General features: G+C 39.9%; 1 pseudogene; it reads left to right on the forward strand.

Moving 5' to 3' along the window:
• The window catches only part of LOC147700321 (uncharacterized), a 133330-nt pseudogene extending 118106 nt beyond the window's left edge, over window positions 1–15224 (forward strand).
• The last annotated feature ends 278 nt before the right edge of the window (window positions 15225–15502 follow it).

Here is a 15502-nt window from a genome sequence, read left to right on the forward strand (position 1 = left end):
AAGGCGTATTATCAGACCTGCAATATGGATTCAGGGCTGGTCTGAGTACCGTAGATCAAGTCCTAAATCTATCACTATTGGTTGGAAAATACGTGAATGCAAAAAGATCCTCCTTGCACATGGTTTACGTCGACCTCACGGCAGCATTCGACTGTGTGCAACACTCAAAACTTTGGTCAATAATGCTGCAAATGGGGATCGAACCACCAATAGTAGACTTTCTCCGTGAACTATACACAGGAGCGTCAGGTAAGGTCAGATTCGGGTTAGATGGCCAACTGACAGACAGCTTTCCGATCCAGAAGGGGGTCAGACAAGGTTGTGTACTGGCCCCCTTCTTATTCACGCTCTATACCAACGGGCTCGAGAGGGCAATGCTAAAGGATGTGAAAGATCTCCCGGAAGTAGGTCGTCGGCAGATTCCCGCGTTATTATACGCCGATGACGCGGTAATTCTCGCCCAGACTCCTATCCAACTACAGCGGGCCCTAGATAATTACTGTTTCTTCATGACTAGCCTAAATCTGAAAATTAACATCAAAAAAACTTACGTGATGCACGCGGGTACCAAGGGGAAAAAAGTAAAGACTATCTTTGTGGACAACCTACCCCTTGAAAGGACTAATACCTACCCCTACTTAGGCATCACCATGGACGACGATCTCAACTGGAAAGAAGCAGTAAATTCACGGAAACTGTCTCTAATAAGATCAACTGGCGCACTAAAAGCCTTTTCCCTTCGTCTGGGAAAAAGACCTCCCACTGAACTGATCAAGATATATAATGCTAAATGCATAAGCGCTGCTACTTATGGAGCGGGGGTCTGGGGGACAACAAACGTCGAGCAACTGCAAATACTCGAAAATTCATTCTTAAGATTTTTGTTGGCCGTCCCGAGTAGTACAACAACTTACGGATGTCATCTTGAACTCGGGATCGAATTTATCTCTGACATTATAAAAATCCAGCCCATCATGTTATGGCGCAGGATATGGGCGACGGATGAGTGCCATCTTACAAGAACAATAATCCAGGATTGTCTGAAACTAGATAAAGCAAGAAAGATAAAATGGCTGGCCTACGTGGAATCATTTTTCACAGTCATTGGTCATTCAGGGTTTTTTGACGACCCACCATCGGTCACAGATATATCAAAGAAGGAACTCAAATCAATTTGTATGTCACACTTATCCCAAATCCGGCTGATGACAGAAATAGGGAAGCCTTCAGTCCAGCATTGCTTAATGATCCAGCTGGTCCCTACCATCCAACCTTATTTGCAATATGATTTGACACAATTTGAAAAATTTCTTCTCACCCGTTTTAGGTTTAATTTATTTCATTATCTGGTTTTGTTTCCCAAACAAAATGATTGGACACATAATATCTCACTGTGTCCCTGTGACCAAACATCATCACAGTCTACTATTCATGTTTTATTCTTTTGCAAATTTTACATCCCACTTCGCAGACGATGGATAATACCAGTACTAAAAGCACTAAAAATCCGTAGATGCCGCCCTGCGTTTCTGGCATTACAATTCCTGGAAAACAACTTGATGACTAAATCGATTGCCCAATATCTTAAACTTTGTATTAAGCATCGATTGAATTTATGAACTTGTTAGATGCCCAACATTAAGCTTTATGAATTACTAGAGTTAAATTGAATGTATTTTTAAATATTTATTATGTTTTTATGTACTTTTATGGTCTTCAAAATACGAAAACCGAATAAAGTTGATTTTGATTTGATTTGATTTGATAGAACTTGTCCACCAATAAACACAATGCGAGAGACTGAGCAGTACTAGGAGATATTGTGGCAAATTATTAACTGATCCACGTCGAGGCCCATAGGAATACACTTTCATGTTCTGGGTACATGAGATATGTACTAGAATTGTTTTCTTTCTCATATTTAATGTGACACTACATACACTATTAGACCTCTCGTTCCTAGAAGGGGGGCGGGGGGGGAGTATATCAGACCATTGCCTAATAAAATTAGAACCAGATCACAGATATGTTACACCTCCAACAAAGAGATGGAGAATGTGCAATCCAGATACAAACTGCCATCGAAACCTACATAGACAATCACTAATAAGGACTCTGCCTCCTCACCACAGCTATTATGGGCAGCAGGCAAAGCCACATTAACGCTCTTTCAAAGGTACCACTATGAACAAGGCAGGATGACGCTCACCTCAAACAACGACAATCCCAGCCATTCCTGCCATATATGACAGTACACAAATACTAGTTTACTACCCTGTGGCCATAGTGTTTTTTCACTATTCTCAGCAGAATTGTAATTCAGAGTCAAGAGATACATTAACAGCTTTGTTACAGAGATCTGAATGCCTGTACTCTCTGAAGAGGGTAGAGCATTGTGGGGAAGTTAAAATCAAAGCTTTGATGTTTTAATTGCTCTATAACAGGGTTCTCCAATGTCAGTCCTCGAGAGACGGATCCACGGCAGATTTTTAAGATAGCTACTTTCATCTAAATGTGGATATGCTAAAACTCTGCAATGGATCCGGCCCTGCAGGATCGACATAGTAGAACCCTGCTTTATAATAAGGCACAGAAAGGCAATGGTCCACCTGGAGAATTTTATACAATTACAAATCCCCAACCCAAGGAGGTCCTGTATGACTCCTTTAAAAAACCAAGGACATGAGTAGGATAAAATAAGAATTGCCTATTGGTAGCTATCAGCTTACCAGCATTTAGACATCTAATTTAGCAGATGTACTATATGTAACAATACCGACAAAAAATTCAAAATAAGTAAATGTCCCATCATATCAGTAGAGTTGCCAGAGGAACAATGGTTTAAGCTTGGAATAGACTTCATTGGGCTGATGAATGCCCTTACACCAGATATGGTTACGCTTAGGCACTGGTGGATTATTTTAGAAAATGGATACAAGTAAAGTTTGTATCCCACCCTAATATGCTAAGTATTTACTTCCTTAAACAAACCTGTCAGGGAGGGTTCCTGAGCCAACTAGTTTGTATTAAGGGGGTCCAGTGTATTTCTCAAGAACTGGGGAACTTTCTGAAGATGAAAATTACTGAGCATGTTAAATACTCACTTGACTATCCCCAAAGCAATGGACAAGCTGAGAGAGTCAATTGGAATATCAAATAACTATCTTATTGACACGAAAATCTGACATTCATGCTGAGGCGGCACTTAGGACCAGACTGTGGTCCCATCGCACTGCCACACACAGCACCGCTGGCAGCACTGCATCAGAGATGCTCTGGGGAAGACTGACCATCACCAAACTACAACTTGAAGCGTCATTAGTGTGGAGAAAATGGGCCAATAATGTGCTCAGGGACGAATAACAAATACCAGCGGTAGGCTGTCCACAGAGGACAAGTGCAGAGAGTTTACACAAGGACTCTTTATTCACACACGGCACACACCGGTACTCACTTTTTATGACTTCTGGTCGCACGTTTCTTCCCTGCCTTGCAATTTCACAGGTGAAAACATAAACCCCGAGCCCTACCGACGGAGAAGGAACACCGGGGCGAAGTCCGGAACATCACAACTCGGTATTGACACTGTACAGCACACGGAGGTGTGGTGTGGCACAAGAAGGAGACTGAGCATGCGCAGACGAGAGACATCGCTGACCATGCGCGGATAAAAGATACTATTCGTCTGCGCATGCTCATTCGTGCTCGCTTCACCATGCGCAGTGGAGAGACACTCACTCGAGCTGTAGACAAGAGACCTTGTTCCACACCACATGCTCGAGACAAAGACACTGCTTATCTACGCATGCTGAAAGTAGAGACAGCAACGGACGCATGCGGGGCGCGAGGTTGCCACTCTCGTCGACATGCGCAGTAAAGACGCTGTCACAGATCCATGCGCTGGCGTCTGGGTGGACGACTTCGGAGAACGCTTCCTGGACTCCAAAGGTACTAGCTCGTTTTAAAGCTTAACCTCGTGATATGACGCTGACACCAAAACTGTGCAACTACCTTGGGGCAAAAACAATGTCTCGGTGGAGAAAAGAATCCGTTCACAAGAACGTGGCGTAACGGCCAGAGCTGCCCTGGGGATCCAGGTTCGAGTCTCGAAGTCTGATCAACACTGTGATTTTAGGCAAATCACTTAATCTCCCCGTGTCTTATTAACCCCCTCAAAAAAATGATTTGCCCTTGTGTAATTGAAGTGGTGCTCATGTAAAGCGCTCCAATCACTTTTTGTCGTGTTCACGCTATAAAACTGCAAAAAGACAAATCCTGCATCACCGGATGGCCCCTTTAATTGACAGAGCTCATTGGAGCGAGCACGAAGGCGGATCTGATCCAAACTGAAGTTTATCCTGAGATCAACCAGGCTCCCAGCGGTGCAGCCACGACTTGCTCAGTACAGCTCCTTCTCCAAAGGTACACTCCTGCATTCTTTAAAACCTCCCCTCACACAATTCCTGAACGTACACGAGTAAGACGAGAATTAAGAGCGGCGCACAGCTAGCCAGAATTAGCACTTGCTATTAACAACACTACACACCAACATAAATAAAACATGCATTGGCATAGCCAATAGGTCTCGCCTTTGGGACCTTATAAGTGTTTAGCCATGCAACAGTTGATGTTGTTGCACCAAGGATATTAAGCTGCATAACCAAATACTTATAAGGTCTCAAAAGCGAGACAAATTGGCTATGCCAATGCTTGTTTTGGCTGTGTGTGGGCCTGTTTATGGTCTGTTGGACCGGTTCTTTCTGTTGATATCGCTGATATGAAAACAAGCATTGCCTGCAGCAAGCTGAAATCCATGCACTTGTTCATACCTTGTAAAACACTCAATGATGTCTGTAAACATTCAAAACTGCCCAAATTCGCATCCATGGGCCCCTTTTATAGCTTTCTAATTCACTGATGGGGCACCTTTATTGGGTCCGGTCTCTCTTCTGTCCCAGTCCGACCCTGGGACTACTCACTGGCTTGGAACAGCTGCACTCACCTGGTTCTTTCTCACTCTTCATATCTGCTGCACTTCTCAGTGCTCCAAACTTAAAAGACAGGAACTATGTTATACGGCCTTTGATTCTGATCTGCTTTAGAGGCACCATGTTTGTTGAAGAGACTATGCGTGGTGGGACAGCACATACAAAGAAGGTGAGGCAGTGTCTGACAAAGAGTAGGGTGTTGAGAATGCACTTGAGAAAGTTAAATATCAGACATTTAGAATGAATGCATGATGACGCAGAGAGCACAATGATGTAAGAGATGCATGAAACCCTAGAGGGGTGATGCTCAATGGACTAACTCTGAAATATGTGGGTGCATGTTGACAGCTTGCTAAATATTAGAGCAAAATGTTGAACTTCACTGAAAAGGAGTGTGTATCATGCAACAAAAAGATGTGCCCTTGCTTTGAATATAATTCTATTTTCTAGTGTTAATGGTTTAATACCTACCTGCCAGAATATTGAAAAAAACTTAAATCTGTCTTATTTTGGTTTATTTTCCATGTTTAGGCTAAGATTCATTTGTGGTCTGTATTGGGTTAAAAAAAGTGCATTGAGAGGGCAGGAAGGAGATTCAACAGATGCGCTGCATCAACAAAGGAGAAAAGTCACAGATTAATTTTTCTGCAGGGTCCTGATAACCCCCAAAGTGCAGGGCAGAGGTAGCCCACAGGTGCGTGGGTAGTGAGTGCCTCAGTACGGCTGCAGGAGGCAAGACAATGAGACTGACAGGGTGGTCTGCTGCCCTTTTACTGCAAAGTCTGGAAAGAAGAACAGACTACAAGTATACACTGGGAATGTTAGATGGCCACTTGTGTTTCACCTTTATCTAGCATGCACAGGGAGTGTACATCTGAAGGTCAGTAAAAAGAGCAGGTTGTGCTTTGAATCCATTAGGGAGAGTTGCTGAATATTGTAGGTTAAAGATGGAGCTAATGTAGCAAATGTTAGCTTTGCATGTTGGCATTCTCGTTATATTGGGATAAACAGGACTTGGTCTGCTTCCAACAAACCTGAGCCCACCATGACAAGTTGAGTATGTAAGAGGGGTAGTCCATTAACACATATCAATGTTTTCAGTTACCTGTTATTGCTTTATTATAGAAAACAGTTGGAAATATGGAGCAGAACTCTAAATTTACCCTGAAAGTGAAAGGGTCTCCATTACAAAACATTTCCAATCCCATAGAAAGGCTCGATTATGTCTGCACTTCAAAAAGTACTTTGCCCAGCTCAGAGTCAACACCACCCTGTATCTCCATTGATTTCACTGGTGCTGTGCCCCAAAATAAGGAAATTACACTGGGGACACTCAAAAGGTAGAGGTATGCTACAGTGACCATTGGCAGTAGGCATAGTTGTGTATACAAAAATATACAATGTTAACATCCAGAAAATAATATATGCAATACATTGTCTATTGTATAATGTTTATTAACACAATGGCCATTAAAAAGAATTGTGTGTGTGAAAGGTTACTGTGTTTCCTCACTGTTATATGCAGTGCACCATGCCATGTCCTGACCTTTTTTATCTGTATTTGTGATATTTTAGCATATACAATATTATAACAATCTAGCATACTTCTACTATGCAATTCCTATCCTACATGTCTAGGGTGTGAATGTATGTTCTGCCAAGATACCTCTTACTGGATCATCCAACCCTGTTACCTTGTGGGTAGGAATGCAGGATCCCACCTTGTTCTAAAACTAGACACCCCTCGTGGAAATGTCAGTCAGAAGCTGGCAAAAGCTTCAGCATGCACTGACTCCTCGAAGTCAGCCAAACTGTCTCCTTTGATTATACTTAGGGCTCCCGGTTTTCCGTTTAAACTGATTTTTACATATAAATACAGACGGAAAACAAGTTTTCCTTTATCTGTATTTATATATAAAAATGGAAAAATACTAATATATTTTGTCATGACTTCAATAAATTACACCCCCGGCCATCTGGTGTCTCCCCCTCCTTAGAGGGTTAAGAGGTGTCAGCCCAGCTGAAACAGCTTCCCGGCAAGCACACGGCGCACCCGAGTACTTCACAGGTGTTTGAAGGACCATTTACATCTTAATGAGGCTTTGTTGTTCACCCCTCGGCCCCTGCCTCTTGACTCTGCCGATTGCTCCAGCACCGGTCTGTATTTTATGCTTTCAGTCTCTCTGGAGTCAAGAATCGTGCACTGTCTGTTCCCAGAGAGGAGTGCAGATCTGAGAAGCAGTCTGCGATTGTGATCCTTCCTACTCACAAAAACACGAAATGGTAAAGGTTGATGACGAATCTTGGGGATTAATAATGTGGCCCAAATGAATATTGAATGTTTTAAAAGCATTTGTGAAGTGCAGACAATGTTACTGAGAGTTTCTCAGCGGTGCCATGAATAACGAGCAGCCACTGTACAGACCGCTGGGTTACAAATAACATTAGGCCACTCAGAAGATGTGTTCATGCCATTTAATTGTAAGACTTGAGTATAATATTCATCTTTGTTTGTGTAATTTCTTCTACTTAAATGCGCTCATTTCACACCAAGCTCACATTTCTATTTTATGAAGACACTGAAACCTTCTGTAATCCTATCTGCATATTTACTATCGTTCACATCCTCCTTCAAATGCAATTGATGCTGTTAAAAAAGTAAATACATATATACACATTCGGTTAATGCTTTCTTCGTCATTTCATTAATTACTGCTTTAGACATTTCTCTGACGTATTTATAGTAATCTGTCTAGATTAGAACATCCATAACTTATTTAAGTGCCTCATTAACCAGCTCCAGATTACAAAGCAGCGGACGGGGAATGCACAGTCCACAAAACTGACCTGGTTTGAAGTCTCATAAGAAATCCCAACCTTGACAAGATAATCTGCTGTAGGACACCCTAGCTAATGGGAAAAAAATGCATCATGCCTTTTCAATCTTAGTATTGGTACCTCGCCTAAAGGACTGTCATCAATTTCAGACTCAAGATAAAGAGGATGATGTTATTATTTTATATACTGGAAGGGTTATGGTGTAGAGAGTTACTCTCGGAAACCAAATGACTATGTGCACGTTGACGGACTTGTTGACCGCTTTCCTCATGAGTTTCATGAGATGAGCTTCAAGGCATAAAAAAAGAAAGGGAGGCAGGATCTCGAATTTACCATCACATTAACAGATTCCTGCGCACAGGAATGCAGGAGTGCATAATTTGAATTGAATTGCTTCCAATTGGGTTGCAGCTGAAGGCAGTGTGAGTTTCTCAGTGGATTAGTAAGGTGTTCAGAGGGGGAGAAGATGTGGCACTCTGTTGATGGCAGAAACTGCAAGGCTCTGAGACAAATGGCTTGTGATAGCACTTTTAAGCATATTTGGGACATTCTGCAAATGGCAACGTTTTCAGATGAATGTATAGTGTTGACCAATAACAACCGACTGCATGTATGCATTCACAATTTAAATAAATGTGGAAAAATACTAGATGTAGCGTCGTCTTTTGCTTGTGACAAAAATAAATGTGGATAAATACAGAAAAAATGCACAAAAAATAAATATGGATAAATACAGACGGAAATGGCAAAAAAATAAATACCATAAAACCGGGAGCCCTAATTATACTTTAAAACAAAAAGTTATATTTAGAAAAAGGCATCCCTGCCTTGGGTCGAGATTGTGATCAGGCTGCCATTGTTTGTATTCCACAGATAGCCGTATTGCCATATGGATGTAATTATAAACACATTAGTATAACGCACATGAGAACCTTGTACATAATGCCAAGGCAGTGTGATAGTGTTTTCACGAAGTTCTGAGTGTTAGCAAGATCAGTGTTTCCAAGGAACTAACCTAAGTATCACAAATGCAAATGTGTGTCTAAAGTCGATGTGACAAAGTGAAGGCAACTTTAGGAAAGAACTGAGTACATGCAAAATGGTACCATTTCCTATCAGGCTGAGCTCGGGCACATGACAGCACTTTCTCCTATATTGTCCCATGTTCAGCGATAGGTTGTACAAAAGCTATTACTTCACTGCTCATTAGTGGCCAGACAATGAAGGTATTCAAAACGCACTTTAACCTCTATTTTTATCATGTGTATTGATAGGATATATAAAAAACTAAAAAGCTGGCGGTGGGTAGCTGTCGCAAGGTATAATGCTTGCTTTTCTTGTAAAAACCAATGATAAACTGGTTTTACTATTTTGTTTGAGCACCAATCAAAGCAGACAATAAGTTTTAACCGATTACTTTAGAAAAATTCTGCCTTGTAGGAAATAAGTTGTATGACTTGACAAAAGTTCCTTCTTTTACACAAAATTTTTAATGACATCAATACATTGTAATGTACCAGTATTATTTCTGTAAAATTGTTTAATTTACTAAAACTATAAACTTAACTATATTGCTTCAATTGGATTTATGGTAGTGAGACAGACTCTCCTTTCTTTACTGAAAAGAGTGTACAAAGATAAAGTACTTCTAGTTATTTCATGTGAGGCTGCAGCTCGACTTACCCCTTATAAGCAGAGTGTGGATCTGATAGAAGAACAATTTTGGAGGAAAGCCTTGTGTTTTTGAAAAATACAACTTGAATATAGTAGCCATTTTTGTTGGCTGTTTTGACTCCAGTGTTAGTGTGGTATTTTCAGTTTATCCAATACCCCAGCGTCCCTGTTGTACATTCTGAGGAAGGAGAATTGGAGGCTTAATATTGTGAATGTTGATCATGCAATGTCATGGTTTTTTAAGCGGTTGACTTAGCTGGTTCTAGCATTACTATGTTAAAGTATAAATCAAGGTTGTATTTAGGAAACCCAACTAGAAATATTACTGATTTGCTTGCTATCAGGAATTGACGGGCATAACAACAAACACAATATTTCAACCATATGCATTAATCTTTAAGTATGTATATTGTTAATCATTTTCCTTTAGAATTACTACCAGGGTTTCTTGCATTCAAATGTATTTTCTGACATACACATTCATTATATCAGCCGTGAATGGGGTTAAACCTGAGGAGGGCTGAGCATTTGTGTGCTTTTGACTGTATGTAAGTCTACATTTGGATATAGAATGGGCATGGGTTGAGCTATTAAATGGAACCAATGTTGAGAGAACTTGCTAACTAGAAAGAAACTTCAGAATTTGTTCACTAGCAAATGTCTCAAAATATTAGTAAATGCCCATACGCAAAATACATTTGTATTGAGCATGAGCAGTGTTTCTAAATGCAAACTGATACATTATTTTTGAGAATGTAAGATCGGACTGATTGTCGACGTGCCCTACAGTTGAATTGTTCTCTAGGTGTATAAGAAGTTCCAGATTTTCAGAGGTGTTGTGTTCCAATAAGGTGAACACTCTCAGAAATTCATAAAAGCAGAACAAAGAGCCATAGGCATAGTTCCAAGTAATTGGTAAATATTAAGGTGTTCAATATACTTGTGACATTCATTATGATCAACAGTCACAATAATATTTAAAGAAACTCAACATCATTCGTTGTCAGAAAAGGAAAATTTAAACATCCTGACATGAGTCCAATATTGTTTTTGGCAGGGGTCTCCAACATTTTCTGTTAATGAGAGCTACTTCTAATCAATGAAAATCCTTGTGATCTAGTAAAGGCCAAGCCACTTGCGGAGTGTTACCAGACACCCCCACGCCCTTCTTCATTGACTTTAAACCTAATGTTAATAGAGCCATATACTATGGTTTGAACAACATTCTTTGACTAGAGGCACTGTGACAGGGCTGCCTTGTGTGTCATTCAGAGCGTAGTCTTTAAAGACTTATGAACATGTGTGCGTATGAATGGGTGAGTGAGAGCCTGTATTGTATGTACTTGTGGCACAGGACATACTTTTCACCATATGCGTCAGTGTTACATGTATACCTCAAACACACAAACCATTCTTTCTGAAAATGGGAATAATTTAAAGGCCAGGAAAATGTTCTGCAAAAATGTTCATACTATGGAACATTTTTCTGCACTCTAAATTTCTCCCACTTACAGCCATTATTGTATTTTTCAGTTATAAATATGGCACCGTGTCTACCAGCCACCTGTAGCACAATGCCTACTGTGTGTAAATGTGACACTTTGAAATGGGAGAAAATTAAATTGAAGAGTCATCTTTATGTTTATATGTATTCCATAAATCTCTTCATTTAAATGTTGTCCCGTTTCATTTTCACATTTATAAACAGCAGGCATCTTGCACCCATTGGCCTGTAGACAGGGTGGCATAATATAACACAAACAAACACCCATTTGTTGAAATGGGAGGAATTTAAAGTGAAGGCACTTGTTTCATAAAATATTATGATATGATTGGATTAACTGAAAGTGGAGAAAAATATTAAGACACAGGGCCTGATTCACAAAGGTAAGCGTACACGTAAAAAAAAGACAATCCTTTCTGCATTTGCACAGATACTACTCATAAATCCCTTTGCGAGCATCAAACATTCAAAAACGTACACAAAAGTGGAAGATTCTTAATGTTTCATAGAAATATTTTTCTTCAATTTGTATTCGCTCCATTAAAAATAATGACTATGTTTCAGTTTTCAAATATGACTCAGTGTCTACTGGCAGCTAGGAGCAAGAAGGTGTCTGTTTGTAAATACTCTTTGAAGTGGGATAAAATTACAACAAAACTTAACTTAATCAATAAATTAACTCTTCATTTTAATTTTCTTCCATTTAAATGCATTCATAAGCATCAGTTTGTTCTCACGCTCCAATATTTAGTTGACAAGGATGTTTATTGAAGAGTTAAATACCTCAGTGCTTCAGTTCATCCTCTCTTCGCCTGACCCCGGGTCGTAATTCTGAAATCAGCATTGCTCATTATCAGGCCCTGCTATCTGCACCCTGAAGATATTAATGTACAATAAACAAAGCCTACACTTTACTTCAGAAGGGAAATGTAATATGTGCCTATTTAACAATTAACTCACTGCTGCAAGCTACTCTGAAGGTGTCTGTAAGCTACTGTTAGCCCATGATCGACTGGTTGGAGACGCCTAGTCTATGGTTTATGTTTTACCTACAGACCACTACTGTACCAATGCCTAAATATCCCAGTCCAGTCATCATTGCTAATGTCTCTGTCCATTAACACATCTAATCGGCTTTATCTCTATTAGCTGGTTCCTGGGTTATTTGTGCATCTCAAAATATTTTGTAACTTTTATCTACTTTAATGATTTCATTAGCTCAGTTTCATAATGGAATAACAATTCAATTTATAACTGCATGTGTTTGTTAATTGTAGTCTATCAACAAAAGACAGGGACAGAGAGGGCTATTTTAACCGGGGTCCAGCGCACAATCCCTGTACCTCAGACTGACTGTTCCGGCTCCTCAGCACCGGTCGACGTGTGGGTAGGTGGACTGTGGGCTCCTGCGGAGCAAGAGGGTACTTACTTTAGAAGTTCCCTGATAAGGGAGGAGACAGAGGTGGCAATACTTTTCTACTCAGTAGGGTTCCAGGAATTAATGACAGTAGCTTCGGCCTGCCATTGAATATCGTGTGGATTAGGTAGTATTGGCCTAACACACTGTGTAGATAGCTTTTATTTTTAGGTCCTGACGAATTGCACTGCATCACTTAGAGCACTAAGCAAGAAACATGTTGACCAGTAGGTAGAGAGCACTTCCCTGGATCTGTGTACCGGATAGAGACCTCTGCTATTTTTCTTTTAATAAGGTAGTTAACCACACAATTAAAATTGCAGAGTGGACTACCTAACCTTTTCTTAACACTTTCACCACTCCCCTTCATCTACACCCCACCTAGGGCCCTCACACCCAAGCACCAATTGTCAGGGACAGAAGATCTCCGACAAAGAGCCCCAGACATTGCACCGCCAGTTTGACGAGGAGCAAAACCCAAATGATGAAGCATGACACCAAGCTTGCTGGGTGTGTGAGGGTTTTAGTCCCGAAAAGGGAGATTCCCCCTCCCTCTCCCTTTCCATTTCATACACTGGGAACCGGTTCCCAACATTCCGTGATGATACAGTGGTGCAACACTGTCTTTGGGGAACTGCGAACCCTTCTTTGCTTTCTTTGTTAATTGTAGCTCACAACATGCTAATGTCTATTTTTTCAATCAGCAGGTGAAAGAAATCTAGAATGAAAGCAACTGTCGGAACATTATGTTGGACACCAGAGAAAGCAATCCTAATTTGGAGACATTAACCCTCCGAAAAGTATGAGACATATTTTAGAGACTTTAGCTCATAAAAGGTCTGTGATTGTTATTGATGTGAGCTTCTGATGTAAACAGCCTTTTTTCTGTACAGAGTTGGAACCACACACACGAAAGGAGTGATGTGTGTCTCAAGAATATGACAGCAATGAACACTTGAAAGACCTTAAGCAATCAAGAGATCTACACATGAGAAAGTACAGAAAGATTTTATAGAAACACTCCAGCATTTTAAGACCAAATAAATATACAAGACTTTAATTGTAGATGAGCAAAACTATACTGAATAAAAGAAATTAGTTAATTAAGTTGAAATTTCAACACACATGGATCTGCAGAAAGACACAGGTCAGACTAGACCAAGACCATATGAATATACTCAGTGCGACACAGCCCTTATTACAAAGACACAGCTGATACATCACTAAACTCTTACTTGGGACAAATAATATGAATGTTCAGAATGCTATAAAGCTTTTAATCAGAAGGGTGAACTATCACTACATCAGAGAAGTGACACTGGTGAGAAACCATATAAATGTTATGACTGTAACAAGGCTTTCAAACAAAAGAGTAAGCTTTCAGTACATCAGAGAAATCACACAGGTGAGAAACCTTATAAATGTTCTGAGTGTGACAAGGCTTTCATTACAAAAAGACATTTGATGATACATCACCTATCTCACACGGGCGAGACACCACATAAATGTTCTGAATGTGACAAGGCTTTCAAGCAAAAGGCTCATCTATTGCTTCACCACAAGAATCACACTGGGGAGAAACCATATAAATGTACAGAATATGACAAGGCTTTCAAGCAAAACTTCAAGTTGGTACAAGATCACAGAATTGACACTGGTGAGAAACCATATATATGTTCTGAATGTAACAAGGCTTTCAAGCAAAAGAGTGACCTTTCATTACATCAGAGACATCACACAGGGGAAAAAAACTTATAAATGTTCTGAGTGTGGCAAGGGTTTTATTACAAAAAGAGAGATGATAATACATCAGCGAACTCATACTGGCGAGAAACCATATACATGTTCTGAATGTGACAAGGGTTTCATTACAAAGACACAGATGATGTTACATCAGCGAACTCATACTGGTGAAACCATAAATATGTTTTGAATGTAGGAAGGCTTTCAATACAAAGAAACAGTTGAAGATACATGTACAAACTCATACTGGTGAAAAACCATATAAATGTTCTGCATGTGACAAGGCTTTCAAGCAAAAGAGCGAATTAACATTACATGGGCAAATTCACACTGAGGAAAAACCACATAGGTGTTCTGAATGCAAAACCAGCTGACGAGGCACCAGAGAACCCACACTGGTGAGAAACCATATCAGTGTCCTGTGTGTGACAAGGGTTTCTCTGCAAAGCAGCTGCTAACAATACATCAGAGAATTCACACTGGTGAGAACCCTATACATGTTCTGAGTGTCAAAAGGCTTTTAAGAGTAATGGTGAACTTTCGCTACATCAGAGAAATCACACTGGTGATAAACCATATAAATGTCCTGAGTGTGACAAGTGTTTCACTACAAAGCAAATGCTAATAATACATCAAAGAGATCACACTGGAGAGAAACCGTATAAATGTTCTGAATGCCAAAAGACTTTCAAGCAAATTAGTGGACTTTCAGTACATCAGAGAAATCACACTTGTGAGAAAACTTATACATTTTCTGAAATTGACAAGGCTATCATTACAAAAAGACATTTGATACATCCTGTATCTCACACTAGTGAAACACCAAATAAATGTTTTGAGTGCGATCGGAATTTCAAGCAAAATGGTCATCTACTGCTTCATCACAATAATCACACTGAGGAGAAACCCTATAAATGTACAAACTGTGACAATGATTTCAAGCAAATTCAAGTTGATAGTGCATCAGAGAAATCAAACAGAGGAGAAATCATATACATGTGAAAAAGGCTTTCAATCAACAACAGGAACTATTAAGAAGCCACACAGTGAAATATCATAAAAATGCTCTAAAAATGCTCTAAGTGCAAAAGTATTTTATTACAGAGAGATCCAGTGACTTATCAGATAATCCATAGTAGAGAGAAAGCATGTAAATGTTCTGAAGGGGACAAGGCATTCACTCCAAGATGATATAGCTAATAAGAAATAAGAGAACACATGCTGTTGTGAAATTTAGAAATGTTCTGAATGTGATACATCTTCCATGCGAAAGAATAATATTCCAGAAAGTCAACTATCAGGAAATTATGTAAATTGTCCTAATGTGTCAAGAATGCA

The sequence above is a fragment of the Lissotriton vulgaris genome, chromosome 8 (assembly GCF_964263255.1).
Source record: "Lissotriton vulgaris chromosome 8, aLisVul1.2, whole genome shotgun sequence".
Taxonomy (NCBI): Eukaryota; Metazoa; Chordata; class Amphibia; order Caudata; family Salamandridae; genus Lissotriton; species Lissotriton vulgaris.